This window comes from Engystomops pustulosus, chromosome 7, assembly GCF_040894005.1.
Source record: "Engystomops pustulosus chromosome 7, aEngPut4.maternal, whole genome shotgun sequence".
Taxonomy (NCBI): Eukaryota; Metazoa; Chordata; class Amphibia; order Anura; family Leptodactylidae; genus Engystomops; species Engystomops pustulosus.
In genome coordinates this window covers 74,351,808-74,366,986 of record NC_092417.1, presented here as the reverse complement: position 1 = coordinate 74,366,986, position 15,179 = coordinate 74,351,808, and the positions used below count along the sequence as shown (strand labels likewise).

Here is a 15,179-nt window from a genome sequence, read left to right as displayed (position 1 = left end):
TGAAAAACCAGGCATCGAGTCAGATGTTAATAAGAAAGAACTATCAGGACTATTACATTGAGTATGCAGTTTGGTGGTCAGGACCTAACACTGCATGGAGGTACTTGTGTGCCCTGCAGTACGTGGTGTCAGGGTAGAGCTCCCTGTCCATGGGAATGCTGGCATTGGATTGGAGGGAGAGCCACAATTTTTACTTTATCAGAGAGGAGAATGGGAGCGCTGTGCTAGCCTCCTGTCCAGAGAGAATGTCAAATTGGAACTGCTTTAAATGCGATCTGGGTGGGCCAATGTTGTTACATGGCTGCCGAAGGGCCTATTGTATGCTCCTTTGTCCATCTGTAGTGTAAAAATTTAAAAATATATAGATAAATAAATAAAAGGGGTTGTCTGGGCCCTTTTCTTCATACTGATGACCTTTTCTCAGGATATTTAATCAGTAGGTGATTTTTGGGGGTGAGCCTCAAATTGTGGCAACGCACATAGAGGGCATGAATTCCAGTCTGTTTTTTTTTTTTGCTCAAATTAAGGCAGAATTCTGGTACAGTTGTAAATTGACACATTTCGATTTTTTTTAGCTGTGGAAATGTCTACTTTTTTTGGAAATTGTAGAAAACCCTTGAAGAGAGTCTGATCTCTTTCCCTGACATTTCTTATACTAATATCCTCCAGCCCAGATCTTTTCATCCAGGGCCACCATGATGTGCTTCATACCGTGCTCCACAGTAACGCCATTATATCTGTCCTTTAATCTCCCAGCCCTGCACAATAACATTTCAAAGGCTGCCAGGAACTCCTACTCCAGTAATGCCATAATGGAGCCATAATACTTCCCTTTGTTCTCTAGAGACAATATTAGGAATATCTATCTGTAATAGTCCCAAACCCGCACTGGATGTGTCTGAGCCATGGCTAGCTCAATGAAATCCTTACTCCAGTCATCTGTAAATTCTGATTCTGACCTAAAGACTATCACCACATTTATTATTTGTTTTAGACACCTTTTTACCTTTTGTCTGACAATGAGGAGGAGCTTAACAATTTACAGGGTGGGGGTATTGTTAAAAAGGGCAGTGCTAAAGATGGTTCAATTTTACTCCACTCTGTAGAAAATAGAAAAGTTCTAATTATACATTACTGTCTGAACTATGAATGAGAAAAGTACACAATACCATGATAAATAGTGTGAATATAAAACATACACCCTTCCCTTCTTTGTCAAATTTGGAGGTTTTAATTTAGCTTTGTCAACTTTGCCCTCCAAAAGCCAGAACAGTTTCACATCTATCTGTTACTTTTCAATGCATGAGGACTAATTTTTACTTTTATTGATGCCAATTTTGGTATACATGACTTTTGATTTATCATCAAAATCCATCATTATAAACCAGGGACACTTACAGCTTCACAGGCTGTTACACTGTTCTCACTCTCCCCTTGCTCTCTCGGCACTTTCCCCTTCCTGTACTCTTGCACAGAAAAACAGCCTGTAAATCTACAGCACAGAGGGAGTCTGGTAACGCTCACCATAGCACTTCTGACTCATTAGCATAATAAGTTGTTTTTCGAAGGAAGGAGAGTTTGCCGTAGAATTGTATGCACCGTATACATCTGGTGCTGTGGAAGGGTTGGGATACAAAGCGCCTGCGTATGATAAATGTCCTCCAATGATACTAACCCTTCTCTTATTTAACTCATGACATGCAACAATTATGTGCCAAAATTGGCACATTCACCAATAGAAGATGTAAGCGCCTCTATTTTACAATTTTAACGAAAGGTTACACAGCACTCCAGGGCCAACCCCTAACACAACTTTCTATGGCCAGAATTGTTGCCAGAATTTCTTTAAATACCTAAGATTGGAATAATCTTGAGGGAGTAACATTTCAGCTTGAAGTGGATGTTAGAGGAAGGCGATGTCCAGGCTAGTACAGCAGGTGGCAGTATTGAGTTAAGTTCTGACTACAGGTGACATGAACATAAAACTTTATTATTAGCAAAATGTATTCTCAGGTTTCGGTACAATCCTCCGTAAGCTGCACACAGCAGCAGGAAACAAGTCTTGTTACAGTGTATCAGTGCAGCTAAAATGCATCAATTTCTTGGTATAGACAAGTTGTGTGTATCTTTTGTGAGGACGCGGAGGTACAGACATTGGACGTTACAACCTCATTAGCAGAGCAATGAATGGGATTGATCCCTCCATAAAGCCGGGAATGCCCGCAATTAACCTACATGCAATTAAATGCTGGCAGTCTTAATGGCACAGTGATAAATCAGGATTTTATACCTGGAGGCAGAGACATAGGAGATGATAATATGATACAGCATATGGGATTAATATTCATTAATGGAAGGAGAGCAAGACCACACGGGCAGCCAGGAGAAAGGGAAGCGGGTAAATTCTTCTGCCACCATCCCTGCTGATATATACTCCGATGCGTCATTTCCAATCTATGTAATTTACAGGAGATGTGTAGATATCTTCCTTTGCTTTCAGCTTGTCACTGAAAACGTTGCAAGTATCTGTGCATTTGCACTGCAGTAGTGGTCAGTACACATAGTGGGACACTGTAGTGATAAGGAGTAGTCTCAAGTTGAATTATCTAAGAATAAGATATAACATTCAGATTGGAGGGGCTCAGACTGCTCAGCTGAAATTGCCTCTTGCACACTTGACCTTCTGCTCCTAGTAGTGAGATTGAGACAAACTTGGGACATCCCCTTTAAGGTTTCAAACACTTGAAAGACTTCCGGGACCACTGAAAAATTCTGCTCATGACCTTCCCAAGAAAGCCGAAAAACCACAAAATAACACTGATTCATGACATTTTAGGTCATGTGGGTAGGCCGCAGCTTATTTAATTTTTAATGTAATGGGAAAAATTGTAACATAAAAATATTATTAAACATAGGAAAAAAACGCCCATGCCCATCAGCTATCTTGTCTATTCCTCTTTAATAGCCGAATAGACCAAAAGTGTATTTGTAAAGAAATAGAGAAAACTGCGCCTTTACAGAGAATATATACGGTTTGAACAGGTGTATTTCAACCTGTGTGACCATTATTTTGTGCAATTTCTGCCATCGAGGAAGAGTTGGGAGGCCCCATACACATTACATGGTTGGCAAAACCATCGTTGCCAATTTTTTTTCAATGGCCCAGATCTGCGCCATTTTTTTGTCTGACTTTGCACTAGAAAGAACGTCATGTATTTAAGAAGTGTCACGGCTGCACTGTGCCAACAAGACAAAAAATGTGCCCCTAAAGGGTCTTGTTAGTGTTTAGTCAGAGTTTGCACCACATGTAAAGGAAATCATCCACTTAGAAAACTAAGAAAAACCTAGAAATGCTCAGCTCCTCTTCATCTTGATCCCTGCACTGTCCGTCGCTGAGCTTGCCACGCCGGGATCACCTAGAAAACAAAGTTATAATAAGCAGCACAGAGCACAGGGACAAGATGTCCGGCGCTCCAGGCTACTAATTATGCACGCTGCGGGCATGGGAGATTGAGGTGGGAGATTGAGGGAGATCTTGCGTGACGTCACCTCCCCCTCCCAGCACAGCTTCTTATCCCTGCGCTCCATGTTGCTAATTGTAACTTTCCAGCATGTCAAGACTAGCGAAAGACAGAGCCGGGATCAAGATGAAGAGAGGAGGTGAGTATTTCGAGTTTTTTTGTTTTTTAATTTCCTTAAATACATTGACTCGACAGGAAATTGACATTGACTTGAAACGAATGTGTCGCACGCTGTATGTTGAAGGTGCACCTAAAAAAAGACTTCCCAAGCAGAGCAGGCTGCACCAGTCTTCAAGAATCTGCCACACCCTGCACACTCAAAAGGCAAACTACACTTAACGCAGCTTGCCTCACTATTGATAAATCTGGGCCATTTTTGGAAACATTGGCAAAGATTACAGCTACATAGACTTCTATCTAACTGACCATAAAAATTTCCATCATGATAATTCTCCCAATGTTTTCTGTAAAATTGTGCATATACAGCACATTGGGAGGATTTATCGGGGCTTGTGTGGCAGTTTTCTGGCATATAAATCCTGAAATAGGCACAGTTCCTGGTGTATGGCCAAGAATTGCGCCTATTTACCCGCTTGCGCCACCTACACACCAAGTGGGAATGTAGGGGGTGCGACCGGTGTAGCATTCCTGGTGCAGGTCATGGCAAGTACCTGGTGTAGAACAGCCTGCTGCGAAACCCCCACTGGATTTGTCAGGAGGCCTGAGCCTCCTAATAGATCCAGCGGGTCCCAGTGGTGCGGGGATGACATCATACTCTGACACACCTTGCGCCATCGCATGATAAATTTCCCCCATAGATTCAATTGTGCTGTTATTCAGTGACTCTTTAGCTTGAACAATAGCCAGTAGTGATTGTGCAGGCATCGGGGCAGGAATGCCCAGAGCCTGCTCACTCCACTTCTGGACTTGCCACTCTATACCCATAAGGGGGGAAATAATCACAATGCCTGGTGGTTTGCAAGTACGGTAATTGCCTTTATTTTAGGGATTGTACACCATAAAACTGACGCACAAGTCCTAACAAATGTACCCCAATTGGTGGCAGGGGTGGCACATAACCTTAAATCTGCAACGTTGTCATCTGTGAGAATTAAATCCAACTAGTTTAATTGTGATAGGAGCGCTGGTGAAAACCTCTGTACAAACGGCTCATGTCATTACGAAGAAGCACGAGCAGAAATGAATGGCGCCGTTTTCTATGAGATAATGTTGTCCTGGCAGCTGCTTACTCATTACACTCGGCTACAATGGGCCAGGAACAGCTGCTTCTCGGGATTCTCAGTGTTCATTTTCTAAAAGAAAAAAAAATAACAAAACAGAAAATTTCCTCCTGAACTCAGAATGGAACCGTTGTTGTCACATTAACGGAAGCAGAAGTTACACATAATGTTCCAACAGCTTATTTTCAGGCTGCAATGTTCATTCCCCTCATCAGAAACCATTTTATTTTTCCTTGTTCTGTTCCGTGCTCATTCTGGATTTTTCGTTTCTATGCCTACCTATCAACTGGACTACAGAGATGGAAGAGTAATATTCAGATTTGTCCACCAGATGGTAGCAGAGTTTCACACACTTTATTACACATTTTATTTTTTAAAGGAATGGATCACTTTTTATCATTTATTTTATTTTACTGTTACATTGGTAAATATATATATATTCTAAACTAATTCAATTTCCTTATTGTCGATTTCTTTCAATTCTGTTTTCTTCGTCCACTACTATGAAAAGTGATTGTGAGCCCCATTGGGGACAGGGATTGATTTGGCAAGCTCTGTGCAGAGCTGTGTAATCTGTGTGCGCTATATTAATAAAGGAATTATTATTAAGTGGATTTTCCAGAATTTGTCTGCTTAAAAAAACTCCAAAGGAAGGTTGTGTATAGTGGGTACAGAAAGTAGTCAGACCCCTTTAAATTTTTCACACTTTGTTTTATTGCAACCAATTGGTAAGACCAAATAAGTGATTTTTTTCTCATTAATGTATACTCTGCATGCCATCTTGACAGTACAAAATTAAATTTAGATATTTCTGCTAATATATTAAACAAGAAAACTAAAATATTAAATAAGTATTTAGACCCTTTGCTGTGGCACTCATATTTAACTCATATGCTGTAAATTTCCTTCTGATCCTCCTTGAGATAGTTCTACTACTTTAAAGGAACACACATAAGACCTCACAGCTCACAGTGCATGTCAGAACACAGGAGAATCATGAGGTCTAAGCAACTGCCCAAGGAACTCAGAGACACAATTGAGGCAAGGCACAGATCTGGCCAAGGTTACAAAAGAATTTATGCAGCACTCAAGGTTCCTAAGATCACAGCGGTCTCCATAATCCTTAAACGGAAGAATTTTGGAATGACCACAACTCTTCCACTACCTGGCCATCCAGCCAAGCAATCGTGGGAAAAGACCCTTGGTGAGAGAGGTAAAGAAGAACCCCAAGATCACTGTTGCTGAGCTCCAGAGATGCAGTAGGGAGATGCGCGAAAGTTTCACAAAGTCAACTATCACTGCAGCCACCACCAGTCGGGGCTTTATGGCAGAGTGTGCTGACGGAAGCCTCTCCTCAGTGCAAGACATATGAAAGCTGCATACAATCAGCAAAAACACATGAAGGACTCCCAGACTATGGGAAATAAGATTCTCAGATCTGATGAGATCTGAACTTTTTGGTGTTCATTATGTGTGGAGAAATCCAGGCACTGCTGATCGACTGACAAATACAATCCCAACAGTGACACATGGTGGTGGCAGCATCATATTATGGGGTGACAGGTTGACTGGTTGCAATTGAAGGAAATATGAATGTTTCCAAGTACAGAGAAATCCTGGATGAAAACCACTTCCAGGGTTTCTAGAGGTGGTGAGGTGTCTAGACCAGGGGTTAATGTCCCTTTAATTCTGGAAATTTTTCCATTCAACTTGATTGACTCAGCTCCTGAGGAAACTCATTAAGAAAAACATATCGCGCCAATTTCTTGTGTTTACTCTGCTATGAGTGGCTTCAAGTCTGGTGTCTTTCAGGTGGAAGATAATATTTCAGCATCACTCAAACCATTAACACAAACCAGGTACAGATACCAGAGAATCCTTATGTAAACAGATTCCTGTGTGTGATGAATGCTGCTAAACTGTCATAGACATCACTTCCAGTAACTAGTGCATTGATAAAACTAGAGCGCTCAGGTGATTCAACATGTTAGTGCCCAACCCCCACATGGTAACATATATACATAATAATTCCACAATAAACAAAGACACCATAAACCATGTTGGATTCAAAATTGGCCCCAATGCTTTATTATTGGGTTACCAAAATAAATAATTAAATCAATAATTTTATTAAATAAATAAACAGAATAATTCAAAACTACAGATTAACAACATAACAATATTATATAACTTAGTCTCCCCAGCATGAGATGGGAGACAAAACCCCCACTAATAAGCACTGTGACGGTCAGAAGAAATAATAAATTGGGGCGGGCTGGGTAGGGCGTTGCAACTGGATTCTTCTTCAAACTGGCCCAGACACCCTGCTGACAGCTTCATTTATGGGTAAGTTACTGTATCCAGCTGCCAATCAGCTGGCTGCCTCCAATAGTTTGCCTGGTTACAATGCTGCCATAGATCCAGCTGTTTACCAATCACAGCTGACCTTCACCTTTAGTGAATCAGCAGGCAGTATCTGTGGAACAAACATGTGGCAGAAAAGTGCACAAAAGTACCTCATGGAAAAAGCGGGAAACACAGAACATAAAAATTACCTCATAATAACATTAACCCTTTCAATGCCAACATACAATCCTCCTTGTCAATGAACCCTTGAGAACCATCTTAGGGGATTGTGTTACCATGTTCCCCTTTCAATAAAATTATCAGGGGCCTTTGGTCAGTCCACACATCAGGGTATTAGATACAAGTCACAAAACCTAACTTATAACTGCACCCAGTATAGATTCCCAGTTAACATTACTAACACTAGGGAATCAACCCCTCCTGATGCGTCAAAGTTACTTAATTGTTGATCTGTCATTTAATTTAGGGTTGTTCATGGTCTTTAGGATTGGATACTTTTATAGTGTTTAGTTCATTGGCATCCTAGAGAACCTTAGACGGTAGACTATGCAGTGCACATATTGGGGCACATTTAGTTACCCGTCCCGTTGACGCCGCCGATCCAGAATGCCTGACGAGGATTCGGGTCTGCCGCGATTCACTAATATAATGCGTCAAATTTCCTGCATGTGTCGCTTCCCCCGCTGAGGTCTGCCGGAGATCACCATCTTCTTCCCGGTGCATGTGAGTGCTGATCTTGCGACACAATTTGGTTTTTAAATTCCACGGTTTGTCCAAATCAGTCAGGTTGCCTGATGTCCACGCCCCCCCTACAAGCTGGCGCCGACGCGGCACAATCCAATCGCATGTGCCAAAAACCCGGGGCAATTCAGGGCAAATCTGAAAAAAAATGCAAAACCCGACGAAAATGTGGTGTTCAGACCCTTAGTGAATGTGCCCCATTGACTTTTTTACCATAAAAATTTGCTAATGCCAGGATATTTATCATATTGGATAGATGTGGCATGATCAATTTGGGCCTTTTGTCACCGCTCATTTTATTGTCTGTATTTCACAGACCTCACAGCATCAGACCTCCGGATAAAGGAACTCTAGTGGTACATTAAAGGGGTATTCCGGGAATATGAACGTCTGACACAAAAACCCATGATGCTATAAATAAATGAATGTAACAATACTCAATGTCATTAGTCACAAAACGGAGCTAAAATAATATGATTTTATGATTTACAAAATTTATGGCCTCTCTAAAGTAGATGGAGTTATCACTAAGATGGCCGCCACTGGAAACTACAAGTTCCATGATCCTTTAGTTCTCAGTAACTCCTCCTACCACTTATGCTCTGCTAACAGTGATGATGTAACAGGTTTTATTGCTCTGTTACCATAGTAATGATGTGTAACTGCCATCACCACAACACTGATCATACTGGATGCACTGCAACCAACCGACTACAGCCAAACTTAGTGGTGATCACATGACCCTGCCCAGGCAGGTGCAGGACATGTGATGTGGACATGTGACCAGCGGCCATCTTCTTTTCTGCGACGGACCGCGCGGAGGAAATTAACGGACTGATTAAAGGGCCGGTAGCATTTTAATTCTTCATTACAGTCTATGTCACCAACATTTTCTGCTAAGGGGAGCAACATTTTAAATAACAACTAATTACACATTAGCTTATATTTTGAGTGCCCACTTGTATATGAATTATGCTGATTCCTGGAATACCCCTTTAAGCAATAACAAATTGGCCTTTAATAAACTCTACATCTCCATCTAGTGGTGACTTCTGGTGGACAGAATGTTATAAGCTTTAACTCTTGAGACCTGGTCCTCAGAGAGTATAGAGGGTGTAGACATGGTTACCAAGGAGTAACAAATGTTGAGATCCTGTTCCAGGGAGTACCAATGTTTATATCTTTCTCTTGGTTCATGAAGCCAATCCTGAAGCTTCATTCCAAGCCTAGACCCATGCACTCGGGATAAGTATGTTACAGTAAATATATACAGTATGTGCTATTTTGGGTCTTCAGACATATTCATAATTTTTTGTAGGATTATCTTCAGTCTGGAACCCCATATTAGCTTTTAATAAAGCCCGTTGTATAAAGACAACTCTTTTTCTGTATTTGATTTTGGTGCCTCAATCTAACTTTACACCATTTTACAGTTACACAAATTTACACGGTGTCATGGTTTTCTATATTTCTTGAGCCCTTGGGAAAACCTGGCACATTAGAGCCATGTCTTTGTAATGGCACGGAGATTAGTGTCCTGCCAGCTTTAGAATCCTTGCAGCTGTTACCGTAATTTGTGGAATACTATGTATGTGCCATCAGTGGGGATTAAAAGAACAGTATGGCAGCCATTAGCCAAAATGGCTGCACAGTAGGGGCTGCCACTTCCCATCATCTTGAGGAACTTCATAATAATCTATCATGTACTTTTGATATAGGGTTAACAGGTAAAGAACAGAAATAAACTCATTGCTGCAAATCTCTAAGCAAAGGCCACACTAACATTTTTCCAGAAGATTTATAATGATCCTCTCATCGTTTTCAAGGAATATTTTTAGGAGTATGAAATTTTCAGTAATACAAATAATTTTAAATTGACTATAGCAATCTTGCATTAAGCAAGGGGTGCTTGACCTTCCTCTGTCTCTTCAGAAACTACAGGCTATAGACCAGATTATGCTACTGCCCTTTCCCCCAGATCAGAATAGCTGACACCCCACACCAAACAATCACTGATGTAGTGAACCGATCAGACGAGACTATGGCTGACCCCCAGACTAGGCTACGACAGATACTGATATTTTTTGGGTGGTGGTGGAAAGTGGAAGGTAACTTTTTAAAAGAATTGAATTTCTTTTGTTTATTTAATTAGATTTTTTAAAATCTGGGACACCAGTTAGCAGTGAACATATTACACTCGCATATTCATCCCCTGCTGTTCCTATAAACAGATCCTGGAATCTAGATGGGCTCTTCTTTGGTGCTGCCCCCTGCCGGAGTAAAGGCTCATATAACCGGAGCCTGTGCTGAGTAGCTGAGTTCAGGTCACCTTCCATCGGCCGCGACTGCAGCAGTGAAATCCAGCATGTGTAATCGTGTGGCCCATAACAGTATAGGTCCACAATAGTATTGGCGACCAATGCCCTCAATAGTATCTTCCAGCCACAGATGTTGCAAAAACCATGTGGCTATTTCAGGTACCATCATAACCATATGTAGTTACCACAGTCTCCAATCACAGGTGGCTCTATGCCAGGTTTACATGATACTGATAAATTATAAAAGATACTGTTTTTTGCAGCTTGCTCATGGCTCCATGTATTTCTATGGGCTCATATACTGTAAACATCTGAGGATAAAAAGCCATGCATGCTTCACTGGGGATTCTGGGAAAATGATATGAAATACAAGGGTGGTATAAGGATTGAAAAAGGGCCCCCCAGGATTGTATAATCTGGGGGACACATAGCCGCACAGCCCTCTCTGTTGAAATTTTAATTATTGAATTACATATTTAGGTTGAATTTGGTTAGTTGCCTTTTGGCGTTTTTGGTATGATCTGACTTACCTTTGGTTGTATGTGAGTTGGTAGATTCGTTCTGGAATATTCCTGGTTTCTGGGCAAATAAATGTCGGCATCTCATTGATTGGCTGCAGCGCTGAGGAGAAAAAGTATTTAAACGGCGGTTGCCGGGTGGCGATTGCCAGAAGATGTCACTTGTTAAGAAGAGAAGAGACCCACCCTCCCTCCCTCCCTTAATTTGGTTGTTAGATCTGTCGTGGTGTTTGTTAGTTGGGCATTGTCACCCAGCAATGCTGGGTGGACTGGGTTTTGATTAATAAAATTGAAGTTATTCTGCGTGTCTAATGCTTAATTATTTATTATTAATGAATTTATTTATTTAATAAATTATTTAATGGATTAATTTTATGTAACTCTTTAATAAACACCACGGCCATTATTCATCCAAAAGAGCTTTGTTGTCTTTTGTTTTATTTCATTTATTGAGTAGGGCTTGTGCTGCCATGAGATCTTCTTGGTGAAAGAAACTACATCCGACCTTATATTCTAATTAGAGATGAGCGAGCACTAAAATGCTCGGGTGCTCGTTATACGAGACGAACTTTTCCAGATGCTCGAGTGCTCGTCTCGAATAACGAGCCCCATTGAAGTCAATGGGAGACTCGAGCATTTTTCAAAGGGACCATGGTTCGGGAATAAAATGTGTTATTTAATTGAAAAAGAATGTCTTCTGATAAGTTATCAGATGTATGCAAACATCTGCGATCTATTCTTCACTGTTCCGCGCGTATATTATCTCCCGACAAGTTATCAGATGTGAAGAACAGTGAAGAATAGAATAAAAACAGTGAACACAGGATAATTTAAGTGAAAAACACAGTGAAGAATAGATTACAGATGTTCGGCACATCTGCTTACTTGTCGGGAGAGGAGATACGCTGTCCCGGGATCCGCTCCTCTTCTTCCACTGAAGTCTCCCCGATGTCTCCCTGCTGCCCGATGTCTCCCTGGTGCCCGATGTCTCCCTGCTGCGCGCGATGTCTCCCTGCTGCGCCCGATGTCTCCCTGCTGCGCCCGATGTCTCCCTGCTGCGCCCGATGTGTCTCTGCTGCGCCAGATGTGTCTCTGCTGCGCCAGATGTCTCCCTGCTGTGCGATGTCTCCCCGCTGCCGTTCCGCGTGTATCTTCCGACAAGTAAGCAGATGTGCCGAACATCTGTAATCTATTCTTCACTGTGTTCTTCACTTAAATGATCCTGTGTTCACTGTTTTTATTCTATTCTTCATTGTTCTTCATTGTGTTTGTTTAATTAAATGCTCGATCTCGAGCAGGGGAAATACTCGTCCGAGCAACGAGCCGTTTCGAGTACCTTAATACTCGAACGAGCATCAAGCTCGGACGAGTATACTCGCTCATCTCTAATTCTAATCCTAATATCTTGGCTGTAGGCTTCTCTTCAGCAGTGTGATACATGTGAGAACGAGCCTCTCTGCATATTCTAGTCTTAAATATAGTGGCTCAGCAGACAGTATCACATGTATATTTATATACAGTGGCTCAGCAGACAGTATCACATGTATATTTAGATACAGTGGCTCAGCAGACAGTATCACATGTATATTTAGATACAGTGGCTCAGCAGACAGTATCACATGTATATTTAGATACAGTGGCTCAGCAGACAGTATCACATGTATATTTATATACAGTGGCTCAGCAGACAGTATCACATGTATATTTAGATACAGTGGCTCAGCAGACAGTATCACATGTATATTTATATACAGTGGCTCAGCAGACAGTATCACATGTATATTTAGATACAGTGGCTCAGCAGACAGTATCACATGTATATTTATATACAGTGGCTCAGCAGACAGTATCACATGTATATTTAGATACAGTGGCTCAGCAGACAGTATCACATGTATATTTAGATACAGTGGCTCAGCAGACAGTATCACATGTATATTTATATACAGTGGCTCAGCAGACAGTATCACATGTATATTTAGATACAGTGGCTCAGCAGACAGTATCACATGTATATTTATATACAGTGGCTCAGCAGACAGTATCACATGTATATTTCGATACAGTGGCTCAGCAGACAGTATCACATGTATATTTAGATACAGTGGCTCAGCAGACAGTATCACATGTATATTTAGATACAGTGGCTCAGCAGACAGTATCACATGTATATTTCGATACAGTGGCTCAACAGACAGTATCACACGTATATTTAGATGCAGTGGCTCAGCAGACAGTATCACATGTGTATTTAGATACAGTGGCTCAGCAGACAGTATCACATGTATATTTAGATACAGTGGCTCAGCAGACAGTATCACATGTATATTTAGATACAGTGTCACACAGACAGTATCACACAGGAAAACATTAGGGCGAAGGTTGGATTATCAGTGTCTACCACTGATTTCGTCTACTAGATACAGCCCTGATTCTTGCAGCCCCCTCTTCCCACACTTGGACCCCAATTCCACATCTTACTTAGTGCGTTCATTTCAAGTGCTTCTCCTGATGTCCCAATACACACATGGAGATGAGCTGGAGTGGCGGGCGGCGTGATCTCCTCCAGTACATTACAATTTGTCTGTAATAGGCTGTGATATTCAACGTCTTCCCCCTCACAGTGACACTTTTCCCAATCTCCTTGTGCTGCTCTCTGAGCGACGGAGGAACAGTGCCTGTGACAACAATGTCAGAGAAAGGCATAAATATTAATCGGCTGCTTAGGTGCCAAATGAATCTGCTCTTTTCCTGCTGCTGCATTTAAAGGCAAAGCCAGCGGTTATATTCACAGATACTTACACCATAACTGGCAGTATAAGAATATTGCATGCAACATGTTACAGGGATCATGGGGCTGATGAGTTGTTCTACAAGGTGAGTGAACCGCATTCCACTTGCCATACATCATCATTGTACACACGTGAATATACGGCTCACTTATTAGGTCTTGTGAGAATAAATCCTAATTAAATATTTAATAAAAATGACAAATTCTACTTTTCAATAGAATTTTTGTTATGATTCCTCACCATGTTCGAGACCTTTACTTACTGTCAGTGGATGAAAATCAATTTAGTTAACATTAAAAGATCCCACACTAGTCCCTAGGGTTTGTATGCAGAAACACATTAGTAGCAACACAATGGCCCTGCCTGTTTGTTTATTACAATGTTTCAGGACAGGTAAAATATTTACCTGACTACTTAGCTCACAAAGAATTGTTTATAATGGATGCAACTGTAATACCAGGAATAGGTCACAATGTGAATATGTTAACACCAACAAGCAGAGATCTTAAAAATATTGGAGAATATAAACACAGTCACAGCATCTCTAGTATACATGGGTTATATGGAGCTGTACCCTTGACCCCCCTAGACACGGGACGTATTGTTCATTTAAATAGGCTTCATTTTGCTGTCATATTAGTTCCGCTCTCAGGTTTTTATTTGCAGTCGCGTTGCTCAGGGACATTTGGCTCCTGGAGAACTGATGAGACTTCCACGGACAGATGCCTGGATCAGCGAGGGGCTTGTTCCTTCTCGTGACCTTCACAGAAAATGCACAAAACAAACAAGAAAATATCTACAAGCCATATCTCATTACTGTGTGCATAAAGGATGGAGCCTCTAAAGTCACCCCTGAAAACTGTCCACCAACCAGGGGCATCACAGAACAGATCCATGTCTGTCCCTGACATCCCCTGACAAGCAGGAGTATGGGGAATTTCCTGCAAACACTGAAAGATCTCTCCAACTCACACCAGGCTTCACATTATTCGCACAGGACCATGACCTTAAAGGAAATCAACCAGTATGAAAAAGTAAAAAACAAACTGGAAATACTCACCTACACTCCTCTTTATCTTGATCCCAGCTGTGGTCTTCTAGTCACCTAGGAAGAGACTTATAAAAAGCAGGCTGGAGCACGTGGACTAGATGACCGGTGCTCTGGGCTGCTAATTATGCACTAACCCTGCATGACATAATCTCCAGAATGGGAGAGGGAGGTGCGAGAGGCGCACAAAATTAGCAGCCCAGAGTGCCGGAAATCTAGTCTCCACGCTGTGGTCTACTTTTTATAAGTCTCTTTTTTAGGTGATCCTGACGTGTCAAGACGAGCAAAGACCACCACCAGGATCAAGATGAAGAGGAGCTTAAGTGAGTATCTTCAGTGATTTTTTAAAACTTTTTCATACTGGTTGATTTCCTTTAACATAAGATATTGAGACGGTCCAGAATAAAGTTCACATTAATGGAGTTATATACTGTGATGTGTGTTATTCATCAACACTGTGTATTATAATAAGGGGAGGAGCAGTACTTATTTTTCAGGTAAATCCCCATGCAAAATATTAAATTCATACTGATGCATGATGGGAGGAACGTTCAGTATATAACACCTTTTGACACTAGCCAAGAACGACAAGAATGCAAGTATGTTCCAGTAATTCTGATGTGACACTGCAGA

The 15,179-nt window shown here is 41.4% G+C and overlaps 1 long non-coding RNA gene across 1 annotated transcript; it reads right to left on the bottom strand.

Annotated features, from left to right (window-relative positions):
• Nucleotides 1-4,553: 4,553 nt before the first annotated feature.
• LOC140068842 (uncharacterized) lies at nt 4,554-13,416 on the bottom strand. The gene is made up of 3 exons (XR_011848586.1): nt 13,188-13,416; nt 10,719-10,809; nt 4,554-4,834 (listed from the first exon to the last, which is right to left on the bottom strand). It is a non-coding gene; the product is annotated as an uncharacterized lncRNA (long non-coding RNA).
• Between the last annotated feature and the right edge of the window lie 1,763 nt (nt 13,417-15,179).